We start from the raw sequence: 20,317 nt of genomic DNA, 5'->3' as shown, positions 1-20,317 counted from the left end.
TAAAATTAATAAAACAAAATCAATGAACTGGAAAAAACAATTTGCAAATAGTAAATTTGTTTATTTAAAAAAATAACGAGTAATTTACATGAATAGAATGCTTATTTAAGAAAAGATAAATTTGGGATATAATGGTAAAAAAACATTATGTAGCTTTAACGGTATTATAACTGAAAACATTTTCCCTTTTTAAGTAAATAATTCATAAGTTAAATCCATTGTTAAAATTACTTAAGCTAAATGATAAATACAATAAAGTAAAACTAGAAAATGCACCTTGGCATTCTCCATTAATAATATTAAGATAATAATAGTAAAAGCTATTACTTAAAGCCACAAATTTGTCCATTTGGAGGATTCTGCGATAACATTAAAAAGATTTAAGATAGAACATTCCTTGCGAACGGAGTAATAAATTACATTCTTCTTTACATTGCTTTCTACTTTTTAGTGGGTAACTCCCTGTAACCACTTCCAACTGAAATTAAACGTAAATGCTTTGTACATTATTTACTTTTTTTGTTTTGTTTTTGTTTTTAACCATTTATAAAGGAGATTAGGAGTTAAGATGTTACGCAAATTTTTGTAAACGTTTTTTCTTTTTATTGTCTTGAAGACATTATTTATCTAAAACATAGCCTCAAGTGATTCCAATATGCATATTTCTAGTGAAAACTAGAGTTAGAAAACTCAACACGATTGCAATACTTCCTTTTACTTTGGGTAACAAAGAGTAAAATAATAATAATAAATGTAAATGTGATCGGCTATATGGAACTGAATTTTTGAATTACTACGGGAAATTTGCAGTACCCCACTTTTCCGTCCAACTGTTTTATCATGTAATGGATGGTTATTTAAAAATAATAATAATTTTTTAGAGCTATGATATATTTTGTATCGGAATGGAATTTCAGTAAGAGGAATTCCGGATAATAGAATAATTAAATTTGTTTATATTACAATGCTGGAGATGAGAAGATAGTTGAGACGAGAATATATTGGCGGATTTGGATACGATTACACTTAAGACTGCTAGGTTGAACTCACAGTGTTGAAGGTAATTTGAGGCGGGTATCATTCTAATTTCATCTTATAAATTAGTATTATGAGATCATTTATTAATATTTACTACTAGTATGCTGACATTATTTAAGGTGATACTCTTGCTTGTCATTGGTTCCACATTTGAGATACCAAGTAGATGAGGAACGATCGTCGGAAGATGCAAGAATTTAAAAAAACAATTCTTTTTAAACTCTTTTTTTATTTTCCATTGAAATGATTTAGAGATCTGATATGCAGTAGAGTTTCAGCAGCTTTCCGTAAGCAAGTTGTACTTGACTCGAAATTGATACCGCAAATGATCGATGAAAAGTCTTACTGAAGGCATTTTTGTGTTACTATTAGCTTTAAAAAACTTTATAGTTCATCACTGTTCTATTACCAAAATTCTAATTAAACACACTATACAGTAAGTAACTGCAAGTAATTTCCACACTACCATTATTAATTGCAAAGGCAGTGTATGACTAGCGATGAGAAGACTAGCAGCATAATTAGGTGTCGTCCAGTATTCTGGAACAAAGCAACTATAATAATTCACCATAATAATTAGTTGGATAAAGTGAAGTAAATAATTATTTAACTGCCTTCTATTTTCCTCTTGAATTTATAATTAGAAAACCACTTATAGACAATATTTTGTTTCTAATATTCAAAACAGTTTCTGAATAGTAATCATGAACGTTCTTCCATTTTCGATGAATTGTCAGTTTATTCAACTCAGATATAAATGAGTATCTTTTTGAGAGTGCAAAGTTGAAAAGGTAAACTAGAATACGACTTCAAATATTCACTTGGACTTCTTTTCAAATAACGTTTCCTCAGAAATTGATTGGCTTGGTGAAGGTCGCGTGATGTGGCAAAGACGAAGATATAGCATGAATTTAAAATTTACTTTTATAAAAATAAATTAAAAATATTTTTTTTAAAAAATATTTGTATTCAAATTATATCCAAAAAACAGTCAAGTTAAAGATGATTGAATAATAATTTTTGTAATGAAGTATTCTTTCTTCCCAAGAGTTCATCCAACAAGTGCTGAAGAGCAAGATGATAACGATCCATCATTAAGAATGGCCGGCAAGTTCATGAACGGTCTTCAAGATATCCTTGATATATTTTGTTATACAATAATATCCGCTATAAATTTTTATCTGAGATTAACTGTTGTAGATGAAACAAGAAAAAAAATTTTTGGAGTGAGGTAATTGTGTAGAGAATGGAATGGGAGTTAGATCCTGGATGTGGCCATCAATCAGCTGTTCCAGCACTCCCGGATACTGCAGATAATCTTCCCCTTGTTTATCAGAAAGAGAAGAACTCTATTCTATATAACTTATAAGACAGAGGGTGGAACTTTCTGTTCGTACTCTGTAGAGAGTGAATGAGCCGACTTGTAAGACAAACGACGGTAGTCAAGTTATTGCTGGAGACAATGTTACCACCACAGCTAATCACCGGATATATTTCTCCCTTTTCCCTTTTCCATTATCATTCTTCGCCCGGATAATAAATATATATATGTATAAAAGGTTCTACTGATGATTTTAGTCAAAAGAACATCTGTCACTTTGCAATCTTTAAAACCTTAATCTCTTACATTCTTCTCTTAATGTTACAACTTTTACGTTTTCCTAGACTTTACTAAACGATTTTTAACGACAAACTCATTGTTAACCTTGTATCACTTCCTTGTGCTTATATTTGTTTGCTACAATCTTCTAAGAATATGGAGAAGCTAATTGTTTCTGTAATCAGACTTAACAAGTGAGCATTCCCAACTCTAACTCAATTAGAATTAGAATATTTATTCATGATCATGCATGACTTTGTTTAGATTAATATAGTAAGCATGTCCTTCAGAATGGAAGCCTCAGATACCTCTCCTGGTAGTAAAAAGTAAAGAAATGCCTATTTTCCAGACGGGCTTAACGTTCCACTGCCTTCAGATGTTGTGTCGTATGGAGGTGGATCGCAAACCACTATACTTAAGCTTTATATTGATACATTGAATAAAATCCAAGAGAAACTAGGGAATAAAACCCAGAACTTGCTTCTAACCACTTGGCTAATGTAAATATCTCTACTTAAATCTGGACTTGTATTGTATGCATTAGTCACATTTTCCTTTTGTAAATACTAAAGTTTAGATTTTAATTTTTCATAGCAACGAAAAAAACAACAAAAATGTGTTATCATTGCAAAAATGTTCAGAAAACTCTCCAGAGTAATGTAAGAGATAATGGCGAAATGCTCTTTCATTTTATCACTGCATAAACTTTCATAAAGATATAAAGACTGCTTTTCTTAAGATCTTCAACAAAATGAAAAGTACAAAACTAGAGAGATTTTATTCTGTACGCACGTCTTTGTGTGTGTTTGTGTGAATTATACAACAAGATAAATATTATTACAGGTATGAAGTGGAATGCTAGATAAAGGGAGATAGTTACCGTGAGAGAAACGATACGACAATGTCTGCTAGAATGGGTGCTAGAAACAGGCTTTAGTATAGCGCACAGAATAGTACCTCTGGCAATGGTTTAACCAGCCGAAAATTCTACAGCATGTTCAGAGCATCATTGCCACCTTTATGAAGAGACTCAACATTGTTTGAGGCGGAGGCGGAAAACCCTCTAGGAAGTACTTTCGCTCTGTATATATATATAGACAGTTCTTGTTTTTACATTTTCATGTCTTTTATTTCAGAATAATTTTCACTAGTGCATTTCATGAACTAATAAAGGATGAAAATGTTTTTAGTTAATTTCCATTATTTTCACATGAATGTGAACTAGAATTTGAAAGAAAAGAACACAATATTGTTTGGGTATATTTGTATTGATGTAGTTTACGTTTTGAATAATAACGAGATCGCTGCAGCGTCACATCTTTTCAACTATTTCATTTTCTCTGGATGTTAGTAGGTTTTCTTTCAATTTGTAATTTTAGTCAAATATTTAATTCTAATGTTAGAAATAAAAGTTTCACAACTAAAAGTTAGCCATAATAGTATACTTAGTTTCAAAGAAAATCGCAGGGGAAACAATTAGAGAAACTCTCAAAAAAGTGGAAAAGCGTAGTACAGTACCACCATTTCTGGTAGTTGATTTCCTTCTAAATCTGATATAGAATTTGAACAATCAACAATTTTTTGTTTTAGGGATTTGCTGGGCACACAGAACTGACATACAACAGAGACCAATTTGTAAGAAACATTTTTTTTTAGACACAATGATCTTTTATTTTACTTATTTTTTATCTGTTTATTTATTTTGCAACTGTAATTAGCCTGTAATTAGTAATGATCTTAAAACAGAGATTTCTAATATCTCAAAATTGAAATTTTCACACGATCACGAGAATAATTCTTACCTACTAAGGTAAGAGGAATTAAGAGAACCAAATTGACATAAATTTTATTGTATAATTCAATTACTAAAAAAAAAAAGGTAGAATAAGAAGAAAAAATAAAGAAAACTAGCACGTTATATGTATATATATATAGTCCAGTAGAAGGTATGGTTTAGTTAATTAAAGAGAAGAACAGCACACTAAGGTTGTCTTGTGCTGGTGAAGACTGTGTATGACAAAAAGTTCCTCGCCGCCCGACTGTGCAGGTTTAAGGCAGCTAACTTGTAAGTCTGGCCAGTGATGCGAGAGTTGAAGTACGTGCCGTGGATATAGAACCTAGTTCTGCCTACTCCCAGTCGCCACAGTAATCTGTTGATGTCCGACTGGCCTCTCACAATCCTTGATCTTTCTCCAGTTCTTTATATTTTACCACACTGAACATTCCACACTTTTACTTACACACTAATACATCCTTAATAACTCAAGTTTTTAATTAATAACATTCATTTAAAAACTTTTCCTATTTAAATTTTTATTGAATATTAAGTAAGGTAGATACTATTACTTCCTCAAATATAGAAAATCTGAGTACATAAAACAGCACTCTAAAAATGTAATTTGATTACTAATTTACATTTAAAGAATTCGAGATTTTGCCCGGGCAGATCCCTTGTCTAAATACGTGGGTCTAAAATTCAAGGACCCTCTCAAACGATCATCACTCAAATGAGGGTAGTAGTCGACCACGCTAGAACGCGACTAAAAGATGACAGATTAGATGACTTACCACCTTAAATTTCTATAATTTATTTCGACTCTCGAAAAAATGTCCTCCTAACGGTCCATAAAGCGTTGGAATGAACGGTGAAGAAGACCATGGGATTGATATTTAATCGCTGAACGTCCCGCATTAAGTCTTCATCTTCTAGAAGTGCATTATGTAGTAACTTTTCTTAAAAACCAGCATCTTCATTGGGCTCTGCAATTAAACAAAAAAAAAACTTAAAATTAATCTAAATTTGCACTAGTGAAACTTAACATTATTTCAATTGAATCATTTATATAAATAAATCGAAAAATACATGAAGATAAGGTCTAAAGATGAGATTTAGGGAAGATTTGAGACAGATTTCTTTAATATCGCTTTAATTTACTTTGTTTCAATAACATATATGATGCCTAAGCTTGATACTTTTTATTAAAGGTAGTTGTAAATTATAATATCTTTTTCTGTTATTTTCTTTCAAATAGAAGTGTAGATAAATGTACAATTCAATAGCATACCAAGTATTAAATTTATCTACAAAAACTGGGAGAAAGTACTCTATTGTTTATATCAGATTTTTTAAAAATTAGAAAATGATTTGGTTTTCTGATAGGTTAGAAATACCAATGCACAGAATTCCCGAAAATATTCTAACTCCATCACGGTTTTTTCAGTTTGTTTAATTTATTTTTATTTTTTACGTAAAAAATAAAAATAAATGCAATAAATGTAAATGTTTAATAGAGGGTTAGTCTGCTTCTTCTGGCCTTTCAAATATATCGACGTAAGTGAGCGTACTGGAAGGAGATGCGAAGAAGAGGGAAAGTAGGAAATCTGAGTCTTGGCGGTGGCCAGAACTCCCAAGCCGTTTCATTTCGCCTCATTGCCGCTGGGTTTATTGCTGCCTACCCCAGCAATATCTTCCACTAGGTCCCCTAGGCATGTTCAGATATATATACCCTCCTACAACAGAGCCACTCACCTCCAATACTACTAACCCTCCTCAACAATTTCTCTCCTACCCAGATTATGTTTTCCTCCAAGACCAGATCTTAGGTCCCTATCTGTACAGTAATTGTAAAAGAGGGAAAGTAAAAAGGTTTTTGGACTGGTTAGTGTTCGACACAAATTAGCACCAGTCGGTGTAGCAGCTGGATACCAACTAATCTATATATACCTTCGCCCCTTTTACATTTGGATTGTTTACCTTGAAACGCAATCTACCTCCTGGCAGGTTTACTACTCGCATATTCATACTTACTCAGTTAAAAGCAACCCTGCTCACAATACTTTTTTTTTTGTAACCTTCTTATAAATCTTTCCAAGAAAAGCTATTAAATCTTAAGTAAATTGGATTTTTCCCCCTAATTAATTAAACGATTTTCATCAAAGAATTTTTTGTTTATCTTAACGAGATAATATGTCCGAATGCAATGAATGAAACAAATTTACTTTAATTCATTGTTTTACAACGCATGTTTCTTAAGTATAACAATGCATCGCAGCCAAAATTCTTTAGTTTTAGATAAGGACTATACTATATGTTCTACGCCATCCAACCATCCCTAAAAAAACCCATGTTGCAGAGAAAACAAAAATCTCGTGTTCGGGAAAGTATGAAATGTATGGTTATACTGATATTCTTGTACATAATGAACCTCCTGTGCAGCCATAAGTGTACTATGTCAGATTGTGGAGATCGTCCGAGTATCATATCAATTCAATTCAATTTATTTATTTGTTATAGGGGTAGACCCCATACAAAGGAGCATGGTGGTGATGGTGATACAGATTAATAGTATAGAATTATAAACAAACCAAAAACCGAGTATCATATCTTCAGTAATGCCAAAAATCCTTGAAAAAGGCACCATTTTACTTCCACTTTATGGAAAATCAATAAGAGACTACAGGGCAAGAAGAAGAAAAATAAATAAATGCAATTTGACGTACATTTTCAGGATTAAAAATAGATTAATTTTAATCCATTGAGATTAATTTATATCACTAAACCAACGTTTAACAACGAACAATGATTAGTTTTCGGCTGAAAAAAGGAAAATCGAAAATTAAAAGAATTATAAAATATAATAAAACATGAAAAGAAGGGTACATACTCTCGTATTCAAGGTGATTTATATGAAGAAATTAAGTAAACATAATTGTTGGAAGTTGATTTGGTTGAATGAAATTATCAGTGAAATAAGTTTATTAGTCCGCGTTGGTTTTTATTAAGTGAACCATGTTATAATTACTTTGGTTTCAGTTATTTGTCTTTATTATTACTTTTCTTTGCTTCCAGCAAAAGTTATTTAGGAAAAGAGAGAGAAAGTGAGCTTTGGTTTAAAACTTATGAACAATGTTAAAAAGTTTTATATTCATTAAACTTCAACTTTCAAAATTATGACTTCTGCAATGTATTTCTACACAATGTAAGATTAATTCACAGGAATTATTTACTGTAATTGATTCAAGATTTAATGAATGTTACATCAGCAATTTACTTACTATATTTCTTTCTGTAAAGGTAGCTTAAATTTTTCTTCATTTTTGATTTCAACAAAAAAATTGGTCCTCAGAAGCCTGTCACCAATCTTTACTTTCTCTTAATTCAGCAAGTGGAAGCATCACATGTTAAATTTACAAAATTTATTGAAAATAAACATAAGTTAGTGTCCTCTGAAAAAAAAAAAAAAAAAAACATTTATGTGTATGTGGTATGAAAAAAAAGTAATAAAATAAATAAATAAAAGTAAGGAAAAACTCTCGAAGCTTGGTATTAAGGTTTGTTATTATTGTAGCTTCTGATTTCTGCCCTAGTTGGGAAACCTTATGAAAGCTATTTCCCATTTTCAAAAATTTCTAAAAAATGCATTTTATTTTTTATGTTAACAATGTAAACAGTACGAAAGCTTTTATTTGATACTTTTACTAATTTATTTGCTAATTTATTTTTGAGGAATATTCGAGGAATCAATTAGGTTTCCGAGTGGAAGGTACATTTGGGCTTTCCTCTAATATAGCACTTCTGGAAAGTGTACTGAACCTGAATATTAATATTAAAAATAAATGTGCTACTTATTCTTCCAATTTTGCTGAAATTCTGTAGAATACTGTATACTATTTGTATTATAGATCCATGTAAATTAGAGTAACCAGTTTTACTAAAATTCCACTTAAATTTACTCCTGAGTATCTACAATTCGAATAACATCCCTTGAAAAGGAATCCGACATTATCTTACCTTCACCATTACATAACTTTTGGATCACAGCATTGTAAAAAGATTAGGATATATGAAAAATTGGGATATTTATACAAAGATTAGATATCACGCTTTTTTCAGAAGAACCTTTTATATGTAGTTGCAAGTCTAAAAAAAAAAAAAAAACACGTTTTTTAAATGGAGGTAGCTTGACTAGTAAATAAGAATTGACTGTAATTTCTCCGATAAACATTACAGGCTAAACGTATTCCTAAAATATTAGAAAACCTATAAGATGAAAATAAACCATTAAAAACAAAAAAAACAGCAGCTTAGTGGTCTGGAGGCGTGGACCAGTTACAAAATAGAACGTGTACTACGTAGCGCATTTGAGGTATATAATATTTATATCAACAAACTTGTAATAAAATTTGTAAAAGCGATATAAAGTTTATAAGAGAGAATTTTACTTCGACTAAGTCTGGTAATGTTCATATCAGACTTTTGAAAATTAATTCTCTTATATATTATTTATTTGAAAAATTATTTAAATTATCTTCAGCTTAACATAATATGAAAGCTATTACAATAATCATGGTTTATTAGGTACATTAGTAAGAGACAATATTAGTTTTCAAACTCAAACAATTTCTTAAGTCCAGAGGAATGCCAGATTTCACATAAAAGTGTAGAAATGATTAATGATGGGTTAAATTCTCCACTACTACCAAGTTATTAAAATGCGTGCTTGGCTTCTTCCACATTTCACATTAGACGTAATATGGAATTCCTTGCTTAAATGGGTCATAATATTTAACCCCTTCCATGTTATATTATAAAAGGATCAGACAAATGGAAGAATATTAATGTTTACCGAAATTTTCTCTCAATCTATGCATATGTTTTTTTCCCTTCATTAAAATAAACATTATTTTATGCTATTCCGCAATTTATATGTAGGCGATTCTGCTTAATTACTTCAATTTTTTCCGTTAACAAATTTATATAGTTGCCTTTACAGAAATTAAGAGTACCACAAAATACTCTTATGTCTCTTCTAATCTCGATTCATTGATCAAACGAGCCGCCTATTAGAAGTTGGTTTGATCCTAATAGAATCTAAAGCTGTTGCGTTCTTTGTAAAGGCAAGACAGTTCAGCAAGTCTCAGCTGAATTTTGTTTCCAACAAAGGAATACCATCCCCTTTTGACTCCTTTATTTGGGATTTGGGATCGGCGGAGTTGGTGATAAAATAAATTTGTAGAGGCCTTCAAAGTGTTTCTGTGCTGTTAGTAATTCTTCCACAGATAAACAAAGAATATGATTTTTTTTATTGTTGGTAAGTTTTTATAAAAAAAACTATATATACATTTGCAGTAATTTAATAAACAGAGGAACAAAATAAAGACCAAAAATGTGTTGGTTAGTTTATATATAGTGAGTGAGAATTGGGATGAAGAAGTTGATTGTGGCTTGAAGTATATAGAGCTCGTCACATCCCATTTACTGAAGTGAGTTGTATAGTTATGAGTCAGCAAGTTTATAGCCGATAACGTTTACAGTGATGGCTGACTGGCCGCACAAACTTTACTCGTTCGCACTACATCATTTCTCTCCACGCTACCAACCTAACTCTCTCTCATTCTGTTGCTCTGTGCATATCTATTTTTCGTTGTAGACACTTAGTAAACGAATTCATTATATGACCACATCATCTCAAAAAAAAAAAAAAAAAAGTACTAAAAACAATAACAAGAATAAAAGTAATCTTTTATTGCATCATAAACTTATTTTCTAATGTATACAATGAAAGATTACTGATGCGAACTTCCATTCTCCAGATATCTTCATAGAAAAAGACCCTTTCTTTTTTATTCAGCTGCGATCTAGAAGGCATTCGCGTAGGCATGTTGCTCACTGGATTTATTTATTGTCTTAGAGATATAGCTTTATTGGAGACAGTGAGAAAGCTAGATTGGTCGTGAGGAGAGAGATGATGTAATGCGAAAGAGTAAAGTGCGTGCCAGTCATAAACATATATAAAATGTATCATTTTAAAACATGATAAGAGAGTACTGATAAATTTTGATGAAGTAAAAATAATCGGAATCACAAAAAAAATTAAAATTAAAGCTCCTAGTTATTTAAACTGTGAACTTATTGTTTTATTAATTGATCCTACAAATACTTATTTTTTTCATATAATTTTTTTAATTAATGTAGAAACAGAATTAAAAAATCCAATTACTTATTTAACTGGCTTTACTGTCCTATGTGGAGTTTGGCTTCTCTGACGATTCCTCTCCTAGTATCTTCTTGCCTTGAGCTTTTCGTCTCCAATTAGACTCTGCGATTGTGGTCAGATCATCTTCTACGTCATTACTCCAACATTTCCTCGGGTGTGCTCTTTTTCTCTTACCGAAGAATACCTCTGTTGCAATTCTCTATATCATCCCCTCATCTGGTGATCACCTTTCTACGTGATCAAGCCAGCATATTCTTCCTGATTTAATGAAAAAATCCAATTAGTTACATATAATAATTGGTTTCAGTAGTGCAGCATAAAGCTTACAATCAGTTAGTTTCCGGAATTCTTTTTTTAAGAACAAGGGCGAGAAAAAAAAAATCACTGTTTTTGCATCAGAAGCTTGTAATTTGCCACTGACAAGTATTTATCATACCACTAGCTCATAGTAACTTATTAAACATTTTTAAAAAGTATAGTTGGGACCGTAGTAAATTATCGAAACGTGAGCTATAACAAGCTCCTGTGAAGAGGAAATCTAAGGTATGAATATTAGGTACTATGAATTCAAACGTGGGATCTCTGCTTTAGAATCCATTGCACTAATTAATGTACTAATTATTCTAATACTTCCCAACAATAACTTCGTAAAATATTTTCAAGAATCTCTCAGGCGATAGAGAGAACAGTTTGCATTAATAATTAACTCTATTTTTATTCCTATAAAAGGAAACTGAATTTATTCAATAAAAAAACGCTGAATTACCAAAACTTACAGAAGCAGCCATTACTCAAAATCTGTTTTAGGATTCTTAAGAACACTGCGCTTAAAAATTGTCTCAAGTTTCTACCCTAAGTTTAAAATTGTTTGATTGCAATTTTTTAAATTACTTTTTTGTTTTGTTTCGCGATATGTTGCGCAATAAAAATCAACCAGATTAAAAGTTAGTCTTTTATTGACTCATATAGTGAAGTTAAATGGAAAAACTCCTTCAATTATATGCCAATATCATGCTCAATTTCAAACAAGGTACAATGAGTAAACTAAATTTCCTATAATCTGTCCATCAGTTACAATAAATATCTGTCCTAACCGTTTTCACTCTTTTCAACAATCCATCAGCCACTTCCAATAAACAATTTCACTTCTCTTTTCAATATCTCCACATGAAATAAAAATTGAAAATATACTGGGAATTGTGCGGAAGTATATAACCTACTGATACAGATAGAGAGGTATTATATCTGTTGATATCCACTAGGTTTTCTATTGACTTCCTTTTTATTGAAGAGAAGATATTGTACATTTGGTATAAAGAAATACACACATACACATACCCTTTCACTTTAAGTTTTATATATTTCTTTCAGTGTGACAATATGATTCAATTTCAGAAAGGTAACAATGTACACCCTTCATACTGATATAACTGTATTCCAGCTGCCATCCGTTTTCTCAACTTTATCCATTTATTTGATGAAAGAAATTCAATTACTAAACAATCTGTTTTATTATTTTAATTTTTACTTCCTCTTACAGCTGTGCAATAAGAAAAGCCAAGGTAAACGTGCAGATCTTCGATGGAGAGTTCTCAATGGAAATATCCGTCGTCAGGTTTCCTGGTCCAATAAATTTGAAGGTGAGATTTTAATGTACACAATGTACGGTTTTTACAAAGTGCAAAATTTTTGTTAAGAAATAATATGGAAATAATAATATTTAGAAATAATAATATAATATATATATAATAGGAACTTTTTAATACATTAAGCTTGTTTGCTAATTAAGAAAATAAAAAGTATAAACTAGTAGTTGGTACTTTAACGCAAAACTTCCGGGAAACTACGGCTTTATTAGGTGTGAAATGTTAGTACAAGGGGGATTGGATGATGGCAAAGGAGTGCAGAAGCGCTTGACATTACAACAGTGAAGTGTGTACAGCGATGTTGTGTGGGTGAAGACAATAGGCGGATGTATCTACAAGAGCAAAGTCGCCTCTATTACAGAAGTTATAGAACAGGATGGCGAGAATCTCCAGGGACTGGTGCCCTAGTAGTGGTGACAGCAAGCGGCATGGGGCCAAATCTACGAGCTCTCCAGCCAAGATAACGAGCTGGTTATTATCTGGCCGAATTTACCCAGCAAATAGAGAAGTCGAAGCTAGCACACAGCTCCATTCACTGATCACATCTTCAGGGGCTTGCCACTGATGATGATAAGTTCGCCTTAAACTACAAGAGAAGGGATATGGGACAGCCAAGACAAGTCCCTAGGGATTATATTCCTTTCTCATTTACTTCATTATTACTAAATTTATGCTAGATCATGTTCTCCATCAAATCGTGTTCGTTAAACTGTAAATATTATAATCTAATGAGAACAAATACAGAAGAATCATCATGAGCTACTAAAGCTGCATCAAGCAAGTACGTCTCAAAATCTAATTAGTTAAATATTAGCAAATAAAGACAATTTTAAAAAAATGTAATTAGTTTTCTGTTGTCAAAACATATTTAACTGTTTCTCATATTAAACCGTTTGCAAACAATACATTACAATTAAATGTCACCAGAGGGAGTCTTCCCCCTTTCCTCCACAGAGCTGTACCGAAATAAATGCTCCTAGAATAACTATTTAAAAAAAAAATCATGAAATTTAAATACTAAATTTAGAGACAACCGTACAAAACATTTTAACGATAAACAAAAAAAAAAAGCTAAAATCTTTGAACGCTGATAAATTAACACTAAGTCCATCCTATTTAACAATATTTACTTAAAAATAATTAAATAAAGTAATTTTTAAAGTAAATCCTACTTTAATAAACTATATATTAAATTAATGAATTAAAGTAAAACTTGTAAGCTTTAATTAAAATTAACAATTTGTAAATTATCCAAAACTGTTTTTCAGAACAAAAGTGTCAAAGTTCCATAAATTATCCTTTTGTGTATTTTACATACTGATTACGAATTGGCTGCGTCAGAATTATTGGTATCATCAGAGGTTTTGATAAAATTTCAGGAAAGCCAATAAATAAGGTAATTGACACATTAAAGTTACATGGTTCTACATTAATATTACAGTTTTGTTGGTGGTAATTACATTTACATATTTAAATAATTAATGGGTATGCATTTTGATTAATGTCAATTAAATTTGATTGGAATATAACAGTTATTGGACCTGGATTTAATATTTCATGCGTATACAATCTACTTAAATGATTTGATTGAATAACAGATTACTTTCAAAGCTAAAATTATATTGAAAATTTGTTGAGAAAAGCTTTAAATTAAACTTAGCATTTTTATTGTAGACTTTTTTCGTTCGGAGCGCGGAGCTTTGTTTTGGCGGTATAAAATAGTGAATTTCCATAAGTTAACAACAAAATCGGCCTCATAGGCGAATTGAATGAGAAATTATAGCGTTGATGAATTCCTAGTGGGGCAAGAATTACCAGAGATAATCGGAGTTAACAATTAGAAGAGACAAATTTTCGGTTTGCATGAAGCAGGTACTCGTATTTTGTCTAGAGTGCCTTAAACACTGTCAGAGATATGCTCTTTCAACTTTTATGTATTTATTTATTTTGTAAAAATATTATTATTATTATTTATTAATAACTGTTTAAATACAAATGTATATAACAGTGAAATTTGTCCCAGTAAATAAATAAAATAAAATAAAACTGTATGGATTATTACAAACATAGAGAATAAAGAACATAACTTTTTATAAACATAATAGAAAATTCCAACAATGATATAATCTCCCTCTCTTTCTAATATTATTTTGTAAAAATATATGATTAACTTTACCTGCACAGCTATTGATATGGTTTAACAGTTTGTTTAAATGTTAATACAGATTTTCTAATTAGATTAGATCTAGTAACCGAGGTAGTTGGAAGTCCTTGGTCTGGGAGATAGCATCCGGTATATAGTTGCTCTAACGGATAGTCTGTTTAACTAGATAAGGGATAGAAAGGATGGCCTAACTAGTTTGGCCTAGACAGCATGTTCTTCAACTAATACTGCACACTCTTCCTAGTTCGAACGTTTGTAAGCAGTTGTCTTGGTGGGAGTTTGGGTGAGACTCTGAGCCTAGATTAGAAATGTATTCTGATCTGTTTACCCCTGTTAAACCAATCAGCTGACTATATACAGTTCCACTTGTTTTTATCAAGCCTTCCATAATTTTTTTTTATTTTATTTTTGCTTAGATCTGCACTGCCTCCATCAAAGCAGATTTATAAAGATCACCCACTCTACACAATCCTCAGTTGAGAACCAATCATCTAGTTTCTTTAGAGATGTTCTATGAAAAGCATGGAAGCTGCCAGTGATGATAAGCATTTCATTTTTCCATAGGGAGGAGGTATAGCGGGAAAAAAAGACCAATTTTTACAATACTATCATTTCAATCTCAAGATCTCAAGACCTATGCTTTTAGTGATAATTTCAAAATCTAAAATTTGCACGATTGCAATACCCTGACACACTTAATGAGAAAGTAAAAATAATGATTGATTGTTTAAATAAATTTGTTGAACTTCTTCAAGTTCACTTAGTTTAGAAAAACTTGAATAAATATTTATCAAGTTGCCTGTTTTTTTACATTTCTTGTGCTAAAAACATTCCTTTAGCGACTCCCACATTATCATAAAATTCAATGTTGCGCATAGAGAAAATGAAACCTATTTTAAAAGCTAAAAGGTTCGTCTTTCAACTTGCTCCTTTACTTTATGCTTTATGCTGAAAGAAAGGAGGAAAACACTGCAATGCTGATTAAAATGTTTTCCCAAACATGAAAGTGGATGGAAGAAGAGGAAGTAGTAAGTACATAATGCTTTCTCTCATATTTCGGAATTAAACTTTTTATCAAATTTCTTAATTAGGTAAATTAATTTCTATGAAAAAATAAATAAATAAGTTTAAAATTCGTCTTTAGAGCAATTAATAATGATAATAAAGTGTTTGGGTGAATTACAAATCTTTTTCGTGTAAATTTACAAGTAGAAGGGTTATATTAATAATTTAAAAATATTAATTTTTTTCCCCCCTCTTAAAGGAAATTTTATTTTTCAAATACATTGCTGTACAAAATCCTATGAGCAAACACCAAAGAAATTGTTTATGAGAAGTCTTTCATCTGTTTTAAAGCACATTTACTTCATTAAGATTGAAGTCTACCACAGAAAGATAAAAGCTTACCTTCATGGGCACTGGCTAGCAAATAAGCCTTTACCTAGACTTGGTATAATGTATATGTATATATATATATAATTAATTAAAAATAAAACCACTGAATCGATATTAAGAAGTTCATTAAGATTATGTCAAGTATTAATGTCAGATAAGATAAGAGGTATAATGTATTACATTTTGAACCAACAACGGCATGTGTGATGAAGGGCTAATTTACAACAACTTAGACTAATAACCTGAGTACGAGTATTGTTGGTATAATGTATTACCATTTGAACCGAAAATGGCAGGATGCAATGTATTGATACCATCACAGTAAACTATCGGTAAACCCTGTAAACATAGTAAACCCTGGAGGACTTTGAGTTATTTCCAGCCTTCAGAAAGTGGACTTAATAGATTTAAACAAATCATTTATTAGAATGTAGCTTAAGCTTCGATTTAAATAAATGTTCGCCTAAGTTCTGTCTCCCTACATATATAGCAAGAAGTTTGGGATAGAAAAATAAATGCGTCTAAGTAAAATTATAGTTAAGATTACATGACCGCTTAGACCCATCATTGGCAATGGTGCACTTTTTTTTGCCTTTTCTTTGGCATTGGCTTTCGCCGTTCAGCCAGCATCGTCTAGGTGCTTATCACTAGAATATCACTCACTCTCCATTCTTACTTATAAATACATTCGCTTCACACATTCATCCATTCATTAGCCATTCTTCCAGGACAATTGCATGTAGCGCAACATTAAGTCGTGGAAAATAGAAGTTCTGGAAGAATCGAAACGGACTCAGAAGGGATGGTCGGATAGAAGGGTTTGACTATTAGGTAATGTGTAAAGGAAGGACGCCCATGAGTTTCAACAGCTATCCTGAGCACTAGACGCGATCAGTCGCCTTGGTGATGATCGAGACACAACCTCGGGCAATACTTTTTCTTCTCAATAGCAGTGGCGATGGTATCTACAATGTAATGAAATTGTTAGACTGTGGAATGGATAAATCGGAAGCAAATTAGGTGTCTAAAGGAAGAGAAATAATAAAAAAACGCAAAAAAGAAGGAGAAATTTAGCATGCACAAAATACTTGCATCTAATTACGATAATGATAAAATAGATGAACACATGAAGGCACAGACGAAAGAAAAATCAATGGTTGGTTGTTTTAGCGAAACGCTTGAGTCTCAAATATTTTAACTTGCTGTGAAGAATTATTGCTCACAAGCTTTTAGCAAAGTTATCGAATTCTGAATTAGTATAAATTTATTAAATCGCACAAGCCCAAAACTAGAATTGGGCAAAATATAAAAAAAAAGAAACGAAAAAAATAGAATGTTCTTAAAAATGAATAATTATTAGTACTTAAGAATAAAGGAACCTAGATGGTACACTTTTCAAGTAAAGATATTAATTGTTGCGCTGCTTATAAAAATATCTATACATTCAAAATAATATTAATACTTTTTAATATTTTCTACCGCAATGGGTATAACAATAAACATTTATTTTATAAAGTAATCCAACAAGAGATAAATATTCCATATTGTGTACATTTGTATATCGTTTATTAACAGTGATACAGGGACCAGGGTGATGTTAAAACAAAATATTTTGTGGGGTTAGTTGACTCAATGAATGCACCAGATAACATAACAGAAACATATAGACACACACTGAAGTACCACTACATACCTAGCTGGTAGAGTTATGCTAGTATTTGATGTAACGGCCCCAAAATAACAATTAGCCTAAGGGTACATCAACAACACTCTTTCTCTTAGCTTCCCTCATCACAAAACTCTTCCTTCCAAGTTCAAAAGCCCTTCTCTTGTCAAAATAAGCTTTCCCTTTTATCTATATTGTTAAGTGATGGGTAAGAGGCAATGTTTAATTATTTCAGTCACATGGTATTTAATAGCTATCTTTCCTCTTTGCATGGGGTATCAGTCTAATTTGTTAAGTTCAACTTTGTTGGTCAGTTCATATTTTCGTAACATGTTGAAAATAAAATTGACAGGTAATCAATCGTAAGTTAATTAGAGCATATACAGCAGAAAACAAGAAATTCAATGCAAGAATTGTTACAACTGACGACGATATACCTCGAAGCCGATGTAAAAAAAAAAAAAAACTTCAAGTGCAGGAACATTTCAATAAAGAAAATTAGATTTGACAACTGAGGCAAAGTACTTTGAGATTTAAAAAAAAATTGTACAGGTATGCAAGGCTTTAAAAGGTTTTTCATTTTAGGAACACTTTTCTTTTTTTTAGAAAATTTGGCTTATTTAATTTAGGCGTAGAAGGCGTTACTTACTTTTTGACAAAATTCACAAAATTGTCCCAGCCTCAGAGAATAATATGTTAAGTCTAAATTTAATGTTTTCCGAAAGATTCATCCTGCCACTCTCTGGTTTGCAGTAACTGAGTCGATTGTGGTGCCGTCCAAATTCAAAAGATGCCAGGTGGTAACTGGGGAGCTGTGGAATATAAAAACTTATATAAATAACTCAAAATATTTTTATAAAAACATATTCACTTGTTACTTCAATAATTACCGTCATTTTTAACCCCTAGAAATTAAATGTTACGTCTTTAAAGAGCTTAAACATCTACTCAATATAGTAAGGCCGAACCTATCCTTCGATTTTCTTTCCGCTTCTTACAAGTCAATGGAAAACGTTCTCTGTAATGATTAGTAGCAGGGCACTAAGAAGGCTACTAAATAAAGATAATAAAATTTTACTAAAACTGTAAATTATTTGTCAATACTTTATCAATTTTACAAATAACATCTAGTTAAATCTGTTTCAGACATCTTTGTATCGTTCATGAACAGATTAATTGCTTTATTTATTGTAATTGTCATTTGAGATAACGAATGACAAAATTAATCCGTCATTTAGTTTTTGTGTTGAACGATAATTTATTAATAGAGAGATACATTATAATAATAACCCATTCAATAATATAGTTAGTTACAAGTACAGAAGAAGAAACATAAATGCATTTTGAAGAGTGAGACAAAACTCAGACAAATACAGCAAAGCAATAATTTTAAAACTGGATGGGTAACAAAATAAATCTAACGGTCTAAGCCCTGGATTATTCCCATTCCACGGACATTTCTGAACCGCTATCCTAGCTATTCCTTTACCCCTTGTCCGCCTATTCAACCTGATATTTGTATTCTTGGACCAAGTGAGGAGGACGTCGCCCCAACTTCAACGGCCCCTACGCTGGTGGACAATGAAATGTGTGCACCGTTGGTGATTTAACTAAATGACTTTTTTAGTTTGGTTTGACAAGGTATCGCTCAGGATTAGAGATTCCACCCAGGTTTGTCTAATTGTCGTCGCGCCATCGTGTGCATGCAGTATTTTCATGTCTGGGTGCTGATATAGAAGTTAATTCTAACCAAACAAAAACACAAAAAAAAAAAGCAAATAGCTGGGGCCAAGCTGAGCCAAATAATCTAATCATTTTATTTAGCGAGAATGTTTTGCTAAATATCAAGGAAAGCATCAAAGCTAAAGGAACGCCAACTGAAAACCATTGTTTCTGAAGCTATTAAATTCATTCAGTGTGCTCTAAGCAACTGTTATGTACCGTAAAATTCCTTTAGACTCTCTTTATAAGAAAACTTTGTAAAATAACTCTAAGAGAAGAACATTGAAGACAAAATCTTATTTTTTGCAAAATATCACTGAATAGATTATTAAATGTAGTATAAATTTACATTATGAATATTTAATGAAGAAAGTTTTCTTTGTGTAACAAGAATGTATAAATTTTAGAATTGAATATTTCAATATTGCAGAAATAGCGTAGTGAGTAAGAAATCCTCTTATACAACATGAGAAAGATTGGTATTAAATATTTCTTCAAAGTTTGAAGGAAAGTGTGAATTAAACTTTACGGGTTGACAAGTATTTATTTGTAACTTTTTTCTCGTATTCATCAAACTTGCGCACTTTAGCTTCAAAACTTTAAAACTATGACAACTAAACCATAATTCGCTTGTAACAGATAATGTATCCAACCTGGATTAAAACTCAAATATTTTTTTATTTATTAAACTATTATTAGTTATTCGTCTTGACAAATATAGATAGAAATATCATATTATTTTTTTTAATGCAATTCTCTAACTTAATTGCTTTATATTTCTAAATTTTTATTATTATTTTTTATGCATAAAAATATCCCTATTTTGAAACAACATTAATGTAAATAATAAATTAATATTATTACTGTAGTAAAATTATCAAAATAAAAATTAGAACTGTTCAAAATAGCTATCAGATTAATCGATGATGTCTTTTTTTTTTTTTCACAGTAACAAAATATTACTGTAAGTAACATGTCACCACAACCAATCATTTGCCACATCAAATGAACAACATACTTGGATGTTATCATCTTGGATGTTAGTCCTATGTATTCTATCATAAATAGTTATGAACGAACTTTACACTC

At 31.2% G+C, this 20,317-nt stretch overlaps 2 long non-coding RNA genes across 6 annotated transcripts in view; one reads left to right on the top strand and one right to left on the bottom strand.

Moving 5' to 3' along the window:
* LOC141452824 (uncharacterized) overlaps positions 1-20,317 on the bottom strand; it is a 92,196-nt gene that overhangs the window by 5,518 nt on the left and 66,361 nt on the right. For 2 of the 3 annotated variants that reach the window (XR_012457641.1, XR_012457642.1), the window contains exons 8-11: positions 18,156-18,318; positions 10,639-10,893; positions 7,694-7,864; positions 5,207-5,398 (exon numbers count right to left, since the gene is read on the bottom strand). This is a non-coding gene — a long non-coding RNA (uncharacterized lncRNA). Of the gene's footprint in view, positions 1-130; positions 479-5,206; positions 5,399-7,693; positions 7,865-10,638; positions 10,894-18,155; positions 18,319-20,317 lie in introns of those variants that run through there. The other variant, XR_012457643.1, reaches the window with a different exon arrangement.
* Positions 7,855-14,995, top strand: LOC141452825 (uncharacterized). 3 transcript variants are annotated; one of them, XR_012457645.1, is made up of 5 exons: positions 7,855-7,969; positions 8,649-8,784; positions 12,176-12,275; positions 13,550-13,677; positions 13,956-14,298. It is a non-coding gene; the product is annotated as an uncharacterized lncRNA (long non-coding RNA). The 3 variants fall into 3 exon arrangements; XR_012457646.1 differs by lacking the exons at positions 8,649-8,784; positions 13,956-14,298 and adding an exon at positions 14,862-14,995 and having other exon boundaries at positions 7,868-7,969; XR_012457644.1 differs by lacking the exon at positions 8,649-8,784 and having other exon boundaries at positions 7,868-7,969.

This window comes from Rhodnius prolixus, unplaced genomic scaffold (assembly GCF_049639745.1).
Source record: "Rhodnius prolixus isolate KJV_2025 unplaced genomic scaffold, Rpr scaffold_3, whole genome shotgun sequence".
Lineage (NCBI taxonomy): Eukaryota > Metazoa > Arthropoda > Insecta > Hemiptera > Reduviidae > Rhodnius > Rhodnius prolixus.
Note: the sequence above shows the minus strand (reverse complement) of the source record. Positions and strands in the feature narration are given on the sequence as shown.